Source organism: Alosa pseudoharengus, unplaced genomic scaffold (genome assembly GCF_046254945.1).
Source record: "Alosa pseudoharengus isolate Yale_2024_CS ecotype anadromous, Long Island Sound unplaced genomic scaffold, YU_APseudo_1.1 YU_APseudo_1.1_scf_10, whole genome shotgun sequence".
Taxonomy (NCBI): domain Eukaryota; kingdom Metazoa; phylum Chordata; class Actinopteri; order Clupeiformes; family Clupeidae; genus Alosa; species Alosa pseudoharengus.
This window is the reverse complement of record NW_027468565.1, coordinates 38121303-38138802: the sequence shown is the minus strand read 5'-3', so window position 1 is coordinate 38138802 and position 17500 is coordinate 38121303. Positions and strand designations below refer to the sequence as shown.

At 41.7% G+C, this 17500-nt stretch overlaps 1 protein-coding gene and 1 long non-coding RNA gene across 2 annotated transcripts in view; both read right to left on the bottom strand.

The window, feature by feature from the left end:
• The window catches only part of LOC143107858 (UPF0606 protein KIAA1549), an 89448-nt gene that overhangs the window by 42493 nt on the left and 29455 nt on the right, over positions 1-17500 (bottom strand). The window lies entirely within an intron of this gene.
• On the bottom strand, positions 4917-10619 carry LOC143107847 (uncharacterized). Its single transcript, XR_012983764.1, has 4 exons — positions 10427-10619; positions 10007-10062; positions 6475-6624; positions 4917-6290 (listed from the first exon to the last, which is right to left on the bottom strand). It is a non-coding gene; the product is annotated as an uncharacterized LOC143107847 (long non-coding RNA).

Sequence of the window (17500 nt, the reverse complement as noted above, 5' to 3'; positions counted from 1 at the left end):
TATGCTTTGTAACTGATTGGATCCTGATGACCCAATCAGAATGCAGTTAGGGCCTGTAACTTGATCGATCTGAGAGCACTTCAGACATCAGACAAGACAAGCATGGCTCTGAAGCTAAATAGGAACAGGAGTAAACACATTTTCCCCCTCATAAATATGAATTTATGTTTATGATAGCCTAACCAATTTGCACTCAGTATAATTCTAACCATTGCAGGTGATGATATTTGAAGTTAGTTTGAATATATTTCATAACAGTGTAGTACAGGATTTTTTCAAAGTTTAATGTCCATCCCAATGGACATCAGGTGTTGGGAGATGTTAGCCAACACTCATTTAGGCACTCACCAGGCAATGTTTTGACATATCCTCAAAACCCAAGCTATAATTTTGAATGCATTTTTTATTTATTTCAGCTATTTTGGATGAATGTGCACTCATTTTACTAAAATGTGTCGTCATTTTTACTAAATCATGCTCTCATTTTATTAGATTGTGCACTGAATTCAGTCAAATGTGTGCTTGGTTTACTAAATAGTGTGTCCATTTTGCTAAATGGTGGCCTCATTTAGTCAAATTGTGCTATTTTTTTGTACAATGAGTGCACATTTTAGTACAATGAGTGCACTATTTACTAAAAAGAGTTATTTAGTAGACGAGCACACTATGTAGTAAAGCGAGTGCACAATTTAATGTGTCGTCATTTTTACTAAATCGTGCTCTCATTTTATTAGATTGTGCACTGAATTCAGTCAAATGTGTGCTTGGTTTACTAAATAGTGTGTCCATTTTGCTAAATGGTGGGCTCATTTAGTCAAATTGTGCTATTTTTTTGTACAATGAGTGCACATTTTAGTACAATGAGTGCACTATTTACTAAAAAGAGTGATTTAGTAGACGAGCACACTATGTAGTAAAACGAGTGCACAATTTAGGGTGCGTTTGTAAATTCAACACTGAAAATAGAATAGCTCTCTCAAAAAACTAGTTTATTACATTTTACATAACATTTTAATATATTGTGTGCACGTTTTACTAAATTGTGCGTATGTTTACTAAATTTAGTAAAACAAGTGCACTATTTAGTATAACAAGCGCATGATTTAGCAATATGTGCACACAATTTAGTCAAATGAGTATACGTTTTCTGGATATATAATATCTTGCAATGACTACTCTAGGGTTCCGTTCTAACCATATTACAATCTATTCTTGTTAGTATAAGAGTACGATCTGGATGCTCTGAGAGTGTGACACTTTGAATAAACGAACGATAATTCCACCCACATTTTACGAACGGTTAAAAGTTAAGAGTTGGCTCAGAGCGCTTGGAGTGGCAATTTACAAACGCACTCTTAGTAAAATAAGTGCATAATTCAGTAAAACGAGCGTATATTATCTTGATATACAAAAACAATCTTGCAATGACATCTCCTGGGGGGTGTCATTGCAAGATTTTCTATGTATTGAGAAAACATACACTCGTTTTACTAAATCATGTGCTTGCTTTACTAAATTGTGCACTCGTTATACTAGATTGTGCACACATTTTTGTGTATTGTGCGCTCGTTTAACTACAGTACATAGTGTTTTCATTTTACTAAATCGTGCTCTCGTTTTATTAAAAAGTACACTTATTTTACTAAATTGTGTGCTCTTTTTTCAAAAATTAAAATGAGAATGTGATGAAATAAAATGAGTGCAATTTAGCAAATGAGCCCACAATGTAGTAAAATAAACACTGTTTAGTAAAACAAACACACGATTTACAAAATTGAGCGCACAATTTAGTAAAATGAGCACACACACTTTAGTAAAGCACATTCCCTCCATATACACAAGCAAATATGTTGCAAAAATACCCCCGGTGTTCCTATTGGATCATGTAATTAAAAAAATCAATTTAACAGTTCAGTTCACAAGACTGTGTGAAAACAACAGTGCAAAATGCAAAACACAACGCAAACTGTGTGTGTATATTGAAAACTGCTAAACATTTTGTACTAGCACCACAGGTATTGTGTGGACGCAATCTGGCACATTAGTTAATGTGCATGTTTTGACCTGCTCATAGACATATAAAAACATTTGGACACATGCAAACATCCAGTTCCAAATGTTTAAGTCATATGTGATTATTACTTTCAATACTATATGTACAAAATATAGGGTTTTTTTCCCTAAGTCCTCATGTCATTTTACACCTATTTAGTCGAGGCGTCCATTGTAATGGACATTAAAAAATAGTAATAAAGACATGATTTATCAAATAATATTTTTTTCCCCTTTATTTCTACATTGGAGAGGAGTAAAAATCAGCTGAATATTTTTTTTTTTGCTCAACAGAAAAAAATCAGGTCTGAAGGGGTTAAGGAAGAACATTTAGTTATTTATGATACATTAATCATTCACAAAGAAAATTGGTGTCCTTATAGGTTTCCTATTTTTTTTACTTAAGGCATTAAGATCAATTTCCAAAAGATTTGCATTCCTCTTTTTAGTCAACTTTAGCAGAGGTGCCAATAATTCTGAGGTACTGTATGTTGGACCAACCTAATAAATACATCAAAGTAAAATGAGTGATTGCATACAGTAGGCATGGTAGGCTACATGACCGCAGGCCTGGCATCCCCTAAGGCCTAGGCTACCTCGCAAACTGCTTTTGCCACCTTAGTTCCCAGGTGGTCCCGAGTTAGTGGATGCCTAATTATGCTGGGTGCAAAATCATCAGATGCTCCTCTCAGAGTAACCTCTTTGTGAACAAAAGTTATTTAAAGTGTTTTCTGCATAAGACATGTCGTTTTTAACCATCTCTTCTATATCCCTCGCAACACTTCCCAAGGCCGCCATATCTAACAGGTATTTTTACCAAGTTAGCCTAAGATATGATGCGAGCTTCTAGGCCTCCTCAGATTAGCCTAAGAATAGGCTTCATTGAATAATGATCATCGAAATTTAAGACTAATTTCGGTATTTGTTTTTTGATGTTTTGAAACCGATTAGGAAAACGGAAAACAACTTGATTCTCGTTTTTCGATTTTGTATTTTAAAACGGAAATCAAATAATCCTTCGTTTTATGTTTTGTTAATTTTCATTTCCGAAACGGAAATCGATTGGCCAGAAGATCCACTGACCCATTTTAAAAACATATTTGGCAAAACTGTCAATGCCAGCTTGAAAAGATTTTGGATTATTTTGGGCAAAACGTTTTGCCATCGTTTTGAGGCATTTTATTCAAATGGAAAAGAAATAGCGCCCCCCGTGATTGCATTGCACTTTGGTCACGCTCTTTGTGTTGCAAAATTCAAATGGCCATTCAATATGCCAAACGCATTGCAATCTGTCAAGTCTCTCGTCAAGGCGGGAACTAGGCTACGTCACTTCCGTGTTAACGTCTTCTTACCAGAGCCCGTCTACGGGCTAATGTCTTATTAGACATTCTCTGTTCTTACCCAGTTAGCGTTTGCAATGGAGGAGTTTGCAGTCTCTGGCCGACAGACCCGGCTGTAGAGTACAGTGACAGAGGGGGCATTTGCGATTTTCAAGGGGGCACATTTTTTTTGGGGGGGGGTGGGGGGTGTTGGCGCCGCAAACATATCATGTCACAGTTGATGAATAATGTTAACCGTGACCGCGAGTAGGCCTAGTGTCCGCGAGACCCAGCTGTGTTCTTACATTATTAAGGCTCTTATGTTGCTGCTGATAACTTTGCCAACCAGCGGCAACTTTAGTAGCATCCCTCCCCCCAGCAATTAGTAGCCTACAAATAAGCATCGTATACAACAATTCAGCGAGATAGATTTGGCCAAACGTGGGCCCGGAGCGACCGCACCCCCCGGTTTGCTTATGAGGCTAGCCAGACCACGGAGGGGAGTCTCTGTTGTGTGTGTATGTGTGTGTGTGTGTGTGAGAGAGAGAGAGAGAGAGCAGGGCAAGGAAAGGCTGTGAGTTTTAGCCTAACTAACGACAATGGACGACAGAGTGGGCGATCTAGCCCTACTTGTCCTGTGAACTCCAAAGAGCTCCGCGATCTCCCTAATAGGAGAGGTAACCCTCTATTCCCTCCAGTGGTATCCACAGAAGGTCTCCCCACCGTCTAGCGCCCATTAGCTGTAAGGCCTCAGAAATCTTTGAACGGACCAGGTTGACATCAAATCGGACAAGTAGGGCTAGATAGCCCACTCTGTCGTCCATTTTCAGTAATCTGTCCGTTGAGTCAGACTCGTTGACACGGTGGTGTTCTACATAATCAGCCAGAGACCTTAGTGCAGCTGCAAACTTCTCCATTGCAAGCACTAACTGGGTTGTCAGTACACGATCCGTACCGCCTGCCAGATCCGTTCTGCGCATGTGCATAATCTCGCGCATGCGCAGAAGTTCAACGTCTTTTACGATGGTTTACGACACTACATGATCGGTTCTACGCTTGCGCGATTGTCAGTATTACCTATCCAGAGAACGAGAATGTATAATAAGTCAAGTTAACATTGTTTGTAGCAGTAATAAAGTTCTAATAGTTAAATGTACATGTTTTAAGGAACCAACGGAAATGTATGGAGGCTACCCACATAGCAAAGAAGATCGAATCAACGTTGATTGGTCAGGGTTGCGTTTCCTAGCTGCTAACTAAGTTAGCATCTTAGCTGGTTGCAATGCAATTTCCGCATTGCCAACCAACTAACAGGTTAGCAACTATTAGGGAAACGGTTTGTCAGACGACCGAAATTCAACGATGAATCAACGGCATGAAAACGTGAAGAACGTAAAAAAATATTTGTAACTTCTACAGACCAAAACCCTGGATGAGATGTACGAAACAGCTTTCTAGTTTACACTTAAGCTAGGTTACACAATTGACAGCTCTCATTAGCCTACATGCCATCTTCTCACGCTAACTGTTAAGTCTTTGTTTTCACATATAACATTGTTATACTTTAATAATGAAATAGGAACTGATCTGGGAACTGGATACTTTCATTTAGTGGCCCATAACGTTTGCATGCATGCACGCACGACACCTGCGTAAGCGTTTCAGGAGGCAACACTGCATCAAAACGAGAGCACACATTAAAATTCACACATGGAATGATCAAATCAGTCATTCCTTTACTGTGAACTTGCTAGCCTACGTATTTGCCTGTGTAAATAACTCGACTGAATCAAAGACAGAATTGCAAAGATGAGTATGGTCACCTACATTTAGATGTATGCTATTACAACCATGAATAAATGCATTGAGAGAATGAGCCCTATAGGAGGAGAGAGGGGGGGAGGGCAACAAGTAAACTAACTTGCTGTGTTGAGACAAGAACATGGACTCAATGACCGTTTATCAATATCATTTTATTGCATGCATAAATAACAAATCCTTCAAGGCCATAGAGCATGAGTGTTCATCCTTTTGAAGATGCTCTGCAACTTCTGACTTACCACACTAATAGGCTACAAGAGACTATTCACCGTTCAATATTTTTTTTTAACTACATAAGTACGATCTTATATAAATAACACTTAATTTTAATTCATGTAACATGAAAAAATACATCAGGTATTGTATGCAATTTCAAGCCCATAACATTTTCTAATGTTTTCACAACTATAACATTAAGCAAACAGCTCACGATTGCTGCCCATTGCATGAGTACACTGTACAAAGAAATAGTCTATAAAAGGTTTTTGCTGTAATACGTCATCACTGGACATTTTTGAAATAGTGTTAAAATACCGTCACACCCCTACCTGACAGTCATGAGTACTTTGGTGGTTTGGTGCAAGGCTATTAGACTAATGGCCTCCTTACACCAAACAACTTTGACAAGATTTGGGAAAGATTCTTCAAAGATTGGAGTCTTTTGAGTAAAGCTTGAATGGGGGCATTAGTTAAAATACTACAATCTTTTAAGAATCTTTCCCAAATCTTGTCAAACTTGTTTGGTGTAAGGTGGCCATTAGACGTTTCCCCTCCCACTCAAGCAATTAGGACGCCTTTCACACTGCTCCTGCTTGACCTATCCCTTCTGGCAATTTCCAATCAGAGCCATGCAAACATTTTCATCTCACAGAATAGAGTGTGCATGCCTCTCTCTACAAACCATGTGCAGTGGCAGAGTCATAAGCCTCAAAAACATGGCCAAACTTAGATGTCTAATGTCAAAACATGATTTAGATAACTTATTGATGCATTCATCTCCAGTAGGGTTGACTACTGCGATGGGCTTTTCCATTTGGTGTCACTGGGCCGAGTCATCATCTACTTCTTTGGCTTCATGTTCCGAGTCCTTGGGCTTTTCTGTGAAAGAGAATCACCTGGAGTTGACCATTTTTAATGCACTTTATTTACACCAATGTATTATACGTTTTTATGCAGTGGTTTGACACTGACTAAAATAGGAGAAATAAGTCACCCTATAAGGACTTTCCAACTTTTTCAGCTAAGGGTTACATTATACATAAAAAACATACGGTGAACTTACAACATGAACTGTGCCATCTGACAATTTGGGGTGGCATTTTGTCATTCTATGTCGTTGAGTGATTTATGTGTCCTGGGGGGGCTTGGGGGATTTACGTGTACTGGGGGGTCTTGGTGGACTTGGTTGCACTGCACCTTCTGGTGGTGTGAACTGTTAAATGAGAGTGTGTGAGAGAGAGAAATAGGACAGACAAAATAATTTATTACAATAATATTACTACAGCATTAAAACAGAGTATCATCATCATAATCACCATCATCATCATCATCATCATTCATACACTGTAATACTGATTAGAAAAACAAAAGGGCAAACGCTAAGAATCGTTAGGTCATAATCCAATAAATACTCTGATGCATCTGTGATTAAAGAGAAACTATGCAGTTTTGGCCATTTCTTTTCTGTTTTCTCACTTTTTGCTGGCAGGTTTCTCTACAGAGCTCCCCCTACAGCCTCAGAGTATATGATTTACGACACTCCGTAAATCTGTCACGACGAATGTCTGAGAAACTCCATCGCTACCTTGTTCTAGGCGGTACATTCTAATTTTCACGTTTTAGTAGAACTAAAGCACTCATTTTCAGGTGCTTGTTGACAGCCATGTCAAAGAACAGGAAACTGGTTTGCCGACTACAAGTGAGCTTTTGCTCAGAGCACATACAGCCTATTTTATCAACTCACAGCTTTTCTCTGCTTCACTGAAATCACTCCTGGCACTGTCTTGTTAGACAGGGACGTGCACTGGTGAAATAACGTTAGCATGGAAAATAGTCTCTCCAGACATATTTCTTACATTCCACCCAGATGAGAAAATTAGCTAAATGTAATACATTTTAAGACCTTAAAAAATGTATATTTTATTTAAGACGTTTTAATACTTTTTAAGGATCCGCGGAGACCCTCTATTGCTTCTAGTGGTCATACCTTATTTTTAGGATCAGTTGAATTGTTTTGAGATTTTTTTTGTAACAGTCTTTAATATGTTAGATATTCATGACATAACTTGTTTGTGGTCCCTGCAAACCATATGTTTTATTTTTCCTCTTTAGCATTATAAACAATAAATGAAACTGGAAACAATTGAACCAGGAGACTTTGTCACAAGACAAAAAAGATGTCTCAAAGCCCATTAGATTAACATGAGCCTACTGCGGTTTAGATTAGAAAGAAGGCGCAAAAGTCCGGCAGAGTTCCGTGCAAAAATTCCTTTAATGACTACATAGCGCAAAGCCTGAGTGGATCGCACGATTGCACTCCCGAACAAAGGTAGAACTCTCTTACTTATACCCCTTCAAAATACTGACACAACACTACCCCGAACGAACTTTTCACCTTAAGTTTATGGAAAGTTCAGGGGTGTACAGTATAGAGTGATCACAGGTCATACATTGTGCATGGGTTAAATATCGTTCGCCCCCCTGCACTCTCCTACTGGTTGTTATGAGTAGAGCTCGCCCTGTGTACGCGTTATCTTGCAGCTTCAAGGCCGACTTTGGTTTCTTCAAAAGGCCTAGGCTAAGGCAGCATGAGACACAGTGCAACAAAATGAGACACAGGGCAGCAAACAGAGACATAGGGATACAGAGCGCACGTAGGGGGAATTCTGGTAGAATAGCTTCAGTATGTTAATAGTATTAGTTAAACTTGTTATTTAAAATGTTATAAGAGTATTATGGTTAGGAATAACTTCAGTGTATTACTTGATTATGATTAAGGTTATATGAATACATGCTTTACAGTTTCAAACTCTCTCTCAATGATGTCTACAACCCATAGGATAATTTTATACAACACATGTTTACCCATTTTCCTTGCTGTGGTATGCCACATTATGACCATTGTGATGTTTATTCTTACTACAGGACAGTATTAAAACTTGGATTTGACATGAGGATTTATGTAAGGAGTAATATCCGCTGAGGTGTCCAGATATGCAGAAATAATGGAGGAGACGGAGACAAAGACCTCCCGGAGTGGAATTCTCTCCCAAGTTAATTCATTCCGTATATTGGGACACCTTATAGCTTGTTATTCTGTTTATCTCCCATGTTGCCAGCAGGCATGCACTTATTGCACAAGGGAAATGTAGTTCAGTTTAAAAAGAGGCCGACCTGTTCAATATGTTGTACTACTTTCATTGGTTGCATGGGGAGCTCTAGGGTTCTGATGACGTGGCTAATTGGTGGCGTAATTAGGAGCCGGATAAAACCTGGACCTCCCAGTCCGCGAAAGACCTCTTGCTGGCTTGCTTGCTCGACATCACACTTGCGGCTGCGCTCCCCACTGACACACCTTTTTGCATTACATACATTTCATTATGCTGACATACACCACAGTTTTACTTTGGCATACATTTACTGACTTCAGAGCTATCTAAATGCAAAAGTGCATAGAGGGAGTTATGACAAAACCGTGACTTAACAAACTATAAGCTATATAAGGTAGGCCCTATGCTAGGCCTATTACACAACATAAGTTGTAACTAGGCTATGCTGGCGACCCAAATAAAATCTTCTTTGGGAACCAATGGCTTACAGTATCAAGCGGACTTAAACTGCCACCTCTTGGCGAAAAGTTAATAGTTTTGCATATCAGTAGTAATACATTTCACGCAGCTGCGTGAATCACGGAAAGCGCAAATGAAGTGGACACTTCTAAAAGGGACCCACGGTACAGTAGCTGAATGTCTGTGGCTAAAGCAGCCATAATGAAAGTGTTATCATTGTTTGGATACTTCACACACACATGCTTTTTAATCGCATAGACTACAACTACCAAGCTGGAATCACAGCACATCACTCCCCTCTCACACCCTAAACACGCACTTCGAACAAACAAAAAGCGTCTCAGTCTCATGGTATAGCCATAGGCAAAACTGTATCGGACCGGTGTAATGTTGACAGGCTACTAAATCATCCATCGCAAAGAATGATTTTTGTAGCATGTGCAACAAATATGTGTAGGTACAGCCCTGCCCTGAATACATCTCTCAACGCGGGCTCTAAAACATTTGGTTGTAAATTAAATATTTCAGTCTTTTATTATTTATAAATTTACAAAACACTCCAAACACTCCACACTTTCTGTGGAGTGTTGGAGTATTGTGTGTAGATTGAGATGAGAGAATTGAATTAATTTTAAGATGAGTCTGAAACTTACAATGTGGAAAAAGTGAAGCGCTGTGAACACTTTCCTTATGCACTGTAAATATCCAAAGCCAATTTGGGAAAAGGCTCGAGATATAAAAGTGCATCTAAAATAAATAGAATATTGTGGAAAAGTGTGTTGGTTCAAGTAAAAAAAAAAGAAGAAAAAACATGTTATAAAATTAACAAATCTATCCTTCTGTGTCATTGTTGGCAAAATGATCGGAGGGCTCAGAAGCCCCTAGCATTTTGGGGTGCCCAAAATTTCTAGCGACGCCCCTGACCTCGGTATTTTAAAAATTCAGACTACGACCTTGTCTGGAACATGTGCTGAATAACAGGTCTCTTAACTAACGTTAACCAGTAAAAAAAAGTAGGCTACTTACCGCACATATTTCCATGTCCTTTGGTGAAGTTAATCGTGGCCTTTAGTGGCATCAACCTGATAAATAAATGCATATTATTTACCTTAACCTTAGCCCATAAACCTTCAGATGAAACACAGCAACCTAACTTATCCAACACTTAATAATACCATTTACCACTTAACCAATAACCACTTAACCAATAACCTTGGATAAGTTAGGTTGCGGTGTTGGCATGAATAAATACTAGCTAATGCTCAATGCGGTCCCTATTTAAATTACCGTTACTGTTAAGTTAATGATTACCCAAACGGCTAACGATAGCTAACGTTCACTGTTAACAATTGCCATATGCAAGATATAGTGACATTACGTTTAACCAACAATAGCAACATTTTTAAAGACAAAGATACATTGAACATCTGAACGCTGTACTCTTACCTGCACAATCTGTGGACATAATTCGTCGGGCGTAGACAAAATATATTTTTCTGCGAAGTTGGTCTCGTCAAATGTGCCGCTTCTTGGCCGTCAACTGTTTCAAGACATGCGTGGTACAGATATTACAGAGGAATCGTTACGTCTTCTTCTACGTAATTATGCGCATGCGCAGAACGGATCTGGCAGGCGGTACGGATCGTGTACTGACATGTGTAAGACGTAAACACGGAAGTGACGTAGCCTAGTTCCCGCCTTGACGAGAGACTTGACAGATTGCAATGCGTTTGGCATATTGAATGGCCATTTGAATTTTGCAACACAAAGAGCGTGACCAAAGTGCAATGCAATCACGGGGGGCGCTATTTCTTTTCCATTTGAATAAAATGCCTCAAAACGATGGCAAAACGTTTTGCCCAAAATAATCCAAAATCTTTTCAAGCTGGCATTGACAGTTTTGCCAAATATGTTTTAAAAATGCAATCCTACATTGCACTTTAAATATTAAATTGCAAAACGAATTGACAGTTAAATTATTAAACTGAATATTGAAAATTGAAAAGCAAAAGGAATTGCCATTTGAATTTTGAGACTGAAGTACCATGGCAAAATGGAATGCAATTCAATCCATGTTTATTCTATTTTTTAACCAAAATTATTCAAATTGATTTTAGGATTGCATTGTCACTTTGCAAATTAAAATACAATTTGTTGGAAATTATTGCAAATTGCAATATTAAATTACATAATGAATTGGCAATTGCATAATGTAATGTCATTTTGAATTGCATATTGCAGATTGCATTCTCATTTGAATAAAGCTACTCATATGCTTCCATATGAATGTGTGTCTGTGAGTGAGTGTGTGTGTGTGTGTGTGCTTGTGTGTCTTCTCACACACTTCTCTTGTGCCAAGCATTTGAAGTGCCCTGTCCTGCACTTGCAGCTGGATGCAGTGATGCCAGCGCCATACAGAGACTCCCTCATGGAGTGAAAACGGAGCCACGTGTAGATAGCCCCGCCTCCCCTCCCCGTCCAGTCTAATGACCAGATGTGAGAGAAAAGCAGCAGAACTAGCCCCTCCAGAGACAAAACGAGCAGAATGGCTACTTTTCTTCCTTTTTTCCCGCCACTGCTCGTGGCTCACCTGTCCTCTTTGATCTGCCTCTCTCTGCCCTCCCGCCATGTCTTGAGTGAGCCTTGCTGCTGACCTCACGGTGAAGGGGGAGCAGCTCTTGTCTGTTCTGTGTCCAGGTTTTATGGGCGAGCGAGTGAGCGAGCTGTGACTCAACACTGCCAGACTCCAGCTCTGGGTCTCTCCTCACCTCTCCCTCACTCTCCTCACCTCTCCCTCGCTCTCCTCACCTCTCCTCACCTCTCCTCACCTCTCCCTCGCTCTCCTCATCTCTCCTCACCTCTCCCTCGCTCTCCTCACCTCTCCCTCCTCACTCTCCTCACCTCTCCTCACCTCTCCCTCCTCACTCTCCTCACCTCTCCTCACCTCTCCCTCCTCACCTCTCCCTCGCTCTCCTCACCTCTCCCTCGCTCTCCTCACCGACCTGCCCTCTGCCTCTCTGAACGTCCCGCACACACATATTTTATATGAGTTCTCCCATGCTGGTGTAGGCTAAGCAAGCAGGAATGCATATGGGATGGGGAGGCTAAAAAGACAGGGCTGATATGCTAGCGTTGCAGTGGTTGTGCTAATGTAGTGGCTAAGGAGCTGGGTTAGCATGCAGTTGCTGGAAAATGTGTGTGTTTTGAACCTTGGCTGACACTGTCGAGCCCTTGGGCAAGGCATCTAACCCCGAGTTGCTCCAGGGAAACAAGCCCATTGACACATGTAAGTTGCTTTGGACAAAAAAATCAGCCCAATGAATTAGTGAGTGCAGTAAAAGACACACTCACACAGGCACTCAGGTCTTACACTAGGCTATATCTTGCACTATACTGGCAGTGTAGTAAGGGCAGATCCTACATCCCACCAAAGATTTTGTCACATTTCCTTGTTTCCTAATTTCTTCTATCAGCAGATTGGGCCTCACATCACCAGGACCAAGCAAGATGGACTGTAACAAAGTTCAGTCCTTTTCTAAACCCTCATTATTCAACTGAGCACTCTAATACCCCCCATCCTTTAATACCCCCTGTACCCCCCCCATCCTTTTCCTCTCTTCTCCTCTGATTCCGATACTCTTTCCAAGAATCACACAGCATGAATCTACCAAAGACCTACGTTCTTCTAGTCAACAGGATGGCTTCCCTTCACCACACCAGAGCATGGAACAAGGGTATTGTCTGGGAAAATGTGTTGTCCTATCTGCAGAGTCATTGTACTTCTGCAATGCCATCTTCAGAAAGATTGAACATTGATCCCATTATCTACGTCTGATGGACAATAGCGTCAGCGTTCAGAGCATCTTGCTCTTTTCTTGGAAGCCACTCACCATTTGCTCTGGGGCTACAATACTGTTGTAGTATCAACCCAGTGGAACTGCCTTCACTTCATCCTAAAGAGAAACTGCAAAATCCCTGGGAGCTGATTATATCAGACTAATGGGCTCCCTAAACACACTCCAATCCTCTACGCCAAGTGCTGCGGGGACGCTGATAGCTGCTCGCTCCAAAATGGATCCACTCAGATCAGAAACAGATCTGACTCCAAGGTCGGGACGAGTCCTGATTTCATACGCACTTCCCCTGATAAACAAAAACATCTTGACAGTTTTCAATTTGCCAAATATGGAGGGGCTAATAAGTCACAGACACTTTTTGCCAAGTATGCACATGCCAAGTTTGCCAAGGACATTGAACTGTGGTAGGAATTGCAGAGTCTGACAATATTATGCATGACATGATTGAGTATTCTTGGAGTCTGTGATTGGATGAAAGATGAGCTTTGTGTTGTTATTACCAATATTATCAGTATGGCATACAGGACTGGAATGTACTCTAGTGGTGTTGGGGAAATAGGATTTCTGTCAGGATTAGACTGTCTAGCTAACATGTCTGAAAGACTGGCATTTTTGTAATAGCTGTAAAAATAATGTACTGAACATAAGCAAAAACACTGCTAAATATAGTCTGACTATCAAATAGGAAATGTGAATGACATAGTGCCGAATATTCATCGTTTTTGTGGGGCAATTAATCAAACTAAGCTTTAGGCCTAAATGCTCAGTGCTCCCACACACACACACACACACACACACACACACTACGAACACGAAAGAGCGGTGGTACTCCTGATCCATTCAATAATTGATAGTGAGGCAAGGTCTTCAGCCAGCTGACGGACAGCAGGCACCAGGCTCTCCCTCCCTCTGACACACACACACACACACACACACACACACACACCCGCAACGCGTTTTCCAGCCAGAAGACAGATAGCGAGCGCAGTGTTCACCTGAGACGAGGAGCCTTAGTGACAGAGCACAGGAATGCCCAGCGCTGCCATCTGTCATACACACAAACACACACACACACTCACACACACACACACACACACACACACAACACACACACACACACACACACACACACACACACACACACACACACACACACAACATACACACACACACACACACACATCGGATTGAGAAGGTCATATCAGATAGCTGTCCAGGTGGTGATCAGAGAGTGTATGACTCAGTGTGTTCGCTTGTGCGTATTACAAATAACACAAACCGTTTCTTCAGTCCGAGCTTGTAGCTAAACAACAGTAGTGGATAAAGAAGGCGGTGTTTGTGTATATTACTAGTGTGGCCATACTTAAGGCCCCTTCAGTCCACACTGACAGCAGCACAGTACATATGGACAACAGTGGTGGTAAGGAGCTGGGCTGGCATGCAGGAGCCAGAAACGCTGTGCTTTCAATTCCCAGCGTCCACCGTTGTGCCCTTGAGCAGGGACAGTGGCCCTTGTAAAATAACGGACATAATTATGTAAGTGGCTTTGGATAAAAGTGTCTGCAAAATGAATACATGTCATTGAAACTGCAACTAACAACGATTGGAACATCCGTACCAGTGGTCCAATGGTAAAGAAAGTGTGCCAGGAGTATTCCTCATGTTCATTAATGTGTTGTCTAAAATTCATCGGATTCTGATTGGCTGTCTAGGCTTCTTGAAAATTGCTGTGAAGGGATCAATGATTCTTCATGCGGTGCGGTGTGTGGACGTTGTTAGTCTGTTATCCAAAGGGATACATAAAACAGTGTTTTTTAGTGTCCATTGTCGTTATGGTCGTCTTTGGCAGTGTGGCCACCTGCAGTACTACAGCTCTGGCAGCTCTGGACACGGACTGGAGAGGACCAGTGCACTAGATGAGGCGGTGTAACAGGGTCGTGCGTTAGTGGACCGGACCGGACTGGAGAGGATCAGTGCACTAGATGAGGCGGTGTAACAGGGTCGTGCGTTAGTGGACCGGACCGGACTGGAGAGGATCAGTGCACTAGATGAGGCGGTGTAACAGGGTCGTGCGTTAGTGGAAATGATTTGCGGTGCACTCTAGGAGGAATTCGATACGAGATCTCAAGATGTCGCCAACGAGAGAAAAAGAAGGCGGAACAGAATGCTCACCGACACCAACCAACCGAACACTCTTACAGAGAGCATTACCAACCTTCTATTGAGTCAATTATAGTGTGTGTGTGTGTGTGTGTGTGTGTGTGTGTGTGTGTGTGTGTGTGTGTGTGTGTGTGTGTGTGTGTGTGTGTGTGTGTGTGTGTGTGTGTGTGTGTGTGTGTGTGTGTGTGTTTGTGTGTGTGTGTGTGTGTGTGTCTGTCCTCTCGAGGGTTGATGAGGGAGCAACTGCCATCACCCCCCTAAACCTCATTATAACCATGAAATCCATTCAGGTGCAACACAGAGGGAGTTTCAGTTATTAATTAGTCCTTGCTTTGTAATTACACCACTGCCGTCTCATCAAAAAGACTGAAGAAACAAAACGCTCTCCCAGTGGGTCTGAGAGAGAGTGTTCACGTGTATGCCTGACAGTGTGAGTGTGACAGCATCCCCCTGTAAGGGTGTGTGTGGAAGTGCTTGTGTGTGTGTGTGTATGTGCCATTTTGTGTGTGCTTACAGTGTCTGTGTATGTGTGTGTGTGTGTGTGTGTGTGTGTATGTATTTATGTAAGGCTCTCCCAAGTGACGCATGTGAGATAGGTGACTTGCATGAGAACAGACCTAGAGAAGGGGGTTGCCACTTTAAGCAGAAGTACCACATATGCCCAGTGCAACAATACTGCAGACACACACACACACACACACACAGGGGCGTTACTGTGTCTTCAATATTGGGAGGGGGGGGTGGGACAGATACAGATTTGTGTGGATGTGATAGTGTTAAAAAAAAATTTAGGCCTATGTGACCAGATTTCCAGCTTAGTGCCGACAGTGCATGGAGACAATGGTTCTGTCTGCCATGATCACTGAATCACTGTGCTCAACTAGCTGGCTACGATTATGCATTCTCCTTCACCAACCTATGAGCCTAGCCAGTCACGTCAGTGGCACGCCGAGGCCCTTCTCATCTGCTGATACAGAGAGTGTGTATCTCTCTCTCTCTCTATCCCCCCCCCCTCTCTCTCTCCCTCTCTATCTCTCTCTCTCCCTCTCTATCTCTCTCTCCCTCCCTCTCTATCTCTCTCTCCCTCCCTCTCTATCTCTCTCTCCCTCCCTCTCTATCTCTCTCTCCCTCTCTCCCTCTCTATCTCTCTCTCCTTCCCTCTCTCCCTCTCTATCTCTCCCTCCCTCTCTATCTCTCTCTCCTTCCCTCTCTCCCTCTCTATCTCTCCCTCCCTCCCTCCTCTACTGCGCCGCTGTCCTGCTCCTCATCGCCTAGATCAATAGCGGAGTTATAATACTGTTTGAATACCTTTCACTGTGCACTGTGCGACTGCAGTTCCTTTCATTTTCAGAATGTTGATTTTATCCATAACCTTAAGACTGTTTCTTTAGTGATTAGCAAGCTACCACCAGAAACCAACAATCATGTAAGTCCTGTGAGTGCTCTCTCTCCCGTGCGTATGAAAACTGTGCGCGTGTTGTAGATTTGTTTCAGTCATTTTTATCTGCTTTCCTTTTGCAATCTCGTTTTTGTTTAGGCTATGTTGCGTGCGTAGCCTGCCACTAGAATCATCGGTCAGTAGTTAGAACTGATTTGTCGCTGGCATTTATCCATCTTTTAGATGACTGTGGAAAAGTTGCCCTCCAGTTAAACTTTTCCCCAAATGCTCCCGACGTTGTCCCTACACATAACTGACCAACATTTCCCGACACACACGCACACATCTGCACACATCTGCACACGGCAAGTTCATTACACGCGATACCGGTTTAGCGCGTTCTGAACACCTTCATATTTCACCGTCACATAGCGTCGCACATATTTCTGTACTCACCAGTTTTCATCCACAACATCTCCGCAAGCCGCGAGGTACCCGCTGGTTTTGCTCCACCAAACATTTCCACCACACGCACCAGTAGTCCCACGCCATAGCACCTACACTGACTGCATTCATGGCCCTGTTGTGTGTCCCGCCATCAATGGTCCCCCGAGAAACCCGAACTGTCAGAGTTGCAGTCTTTTTGTATTTTTTTGTTTTGATGACGTGTTTGTAATTGTGGTTAGGGGTTTGAACTGGTTTTGAGGGAAAGAGAAAATATTTTTTGATAGCGTTAAATAAGGGTAAAATTATTAGGATCATAGCATGTTTATTTTTGTTAGGATTAATGTCTTTATTTTGTTAAATGTTTTGTGCACTACTCTCCCACCATTTCTGAGTGACGTGTCTAATGGGTAGGCCCATAAAAAGGCTGAGCTTCTGTCATTCAAGGAAGAGTGGCATAGGGAGAGCAGCTTGCTGTGAGGCTGAGTCTGGTTTGGGAACATTTAACCCTTTGAATCCTTATTAGTTTTGTATTGGTTATTCTGTTTAGTTAAGTCTTTAAGTGCGAGCCACCCTCGTGTTGATTTTTGTTTGTAGCCTTTTTTTCAAAGTTTTTTTGTTCATCACTTTTTGAACACTGTAAATAAACCAGCACTCTTAGCCCAAAATTTGCACTTGTCT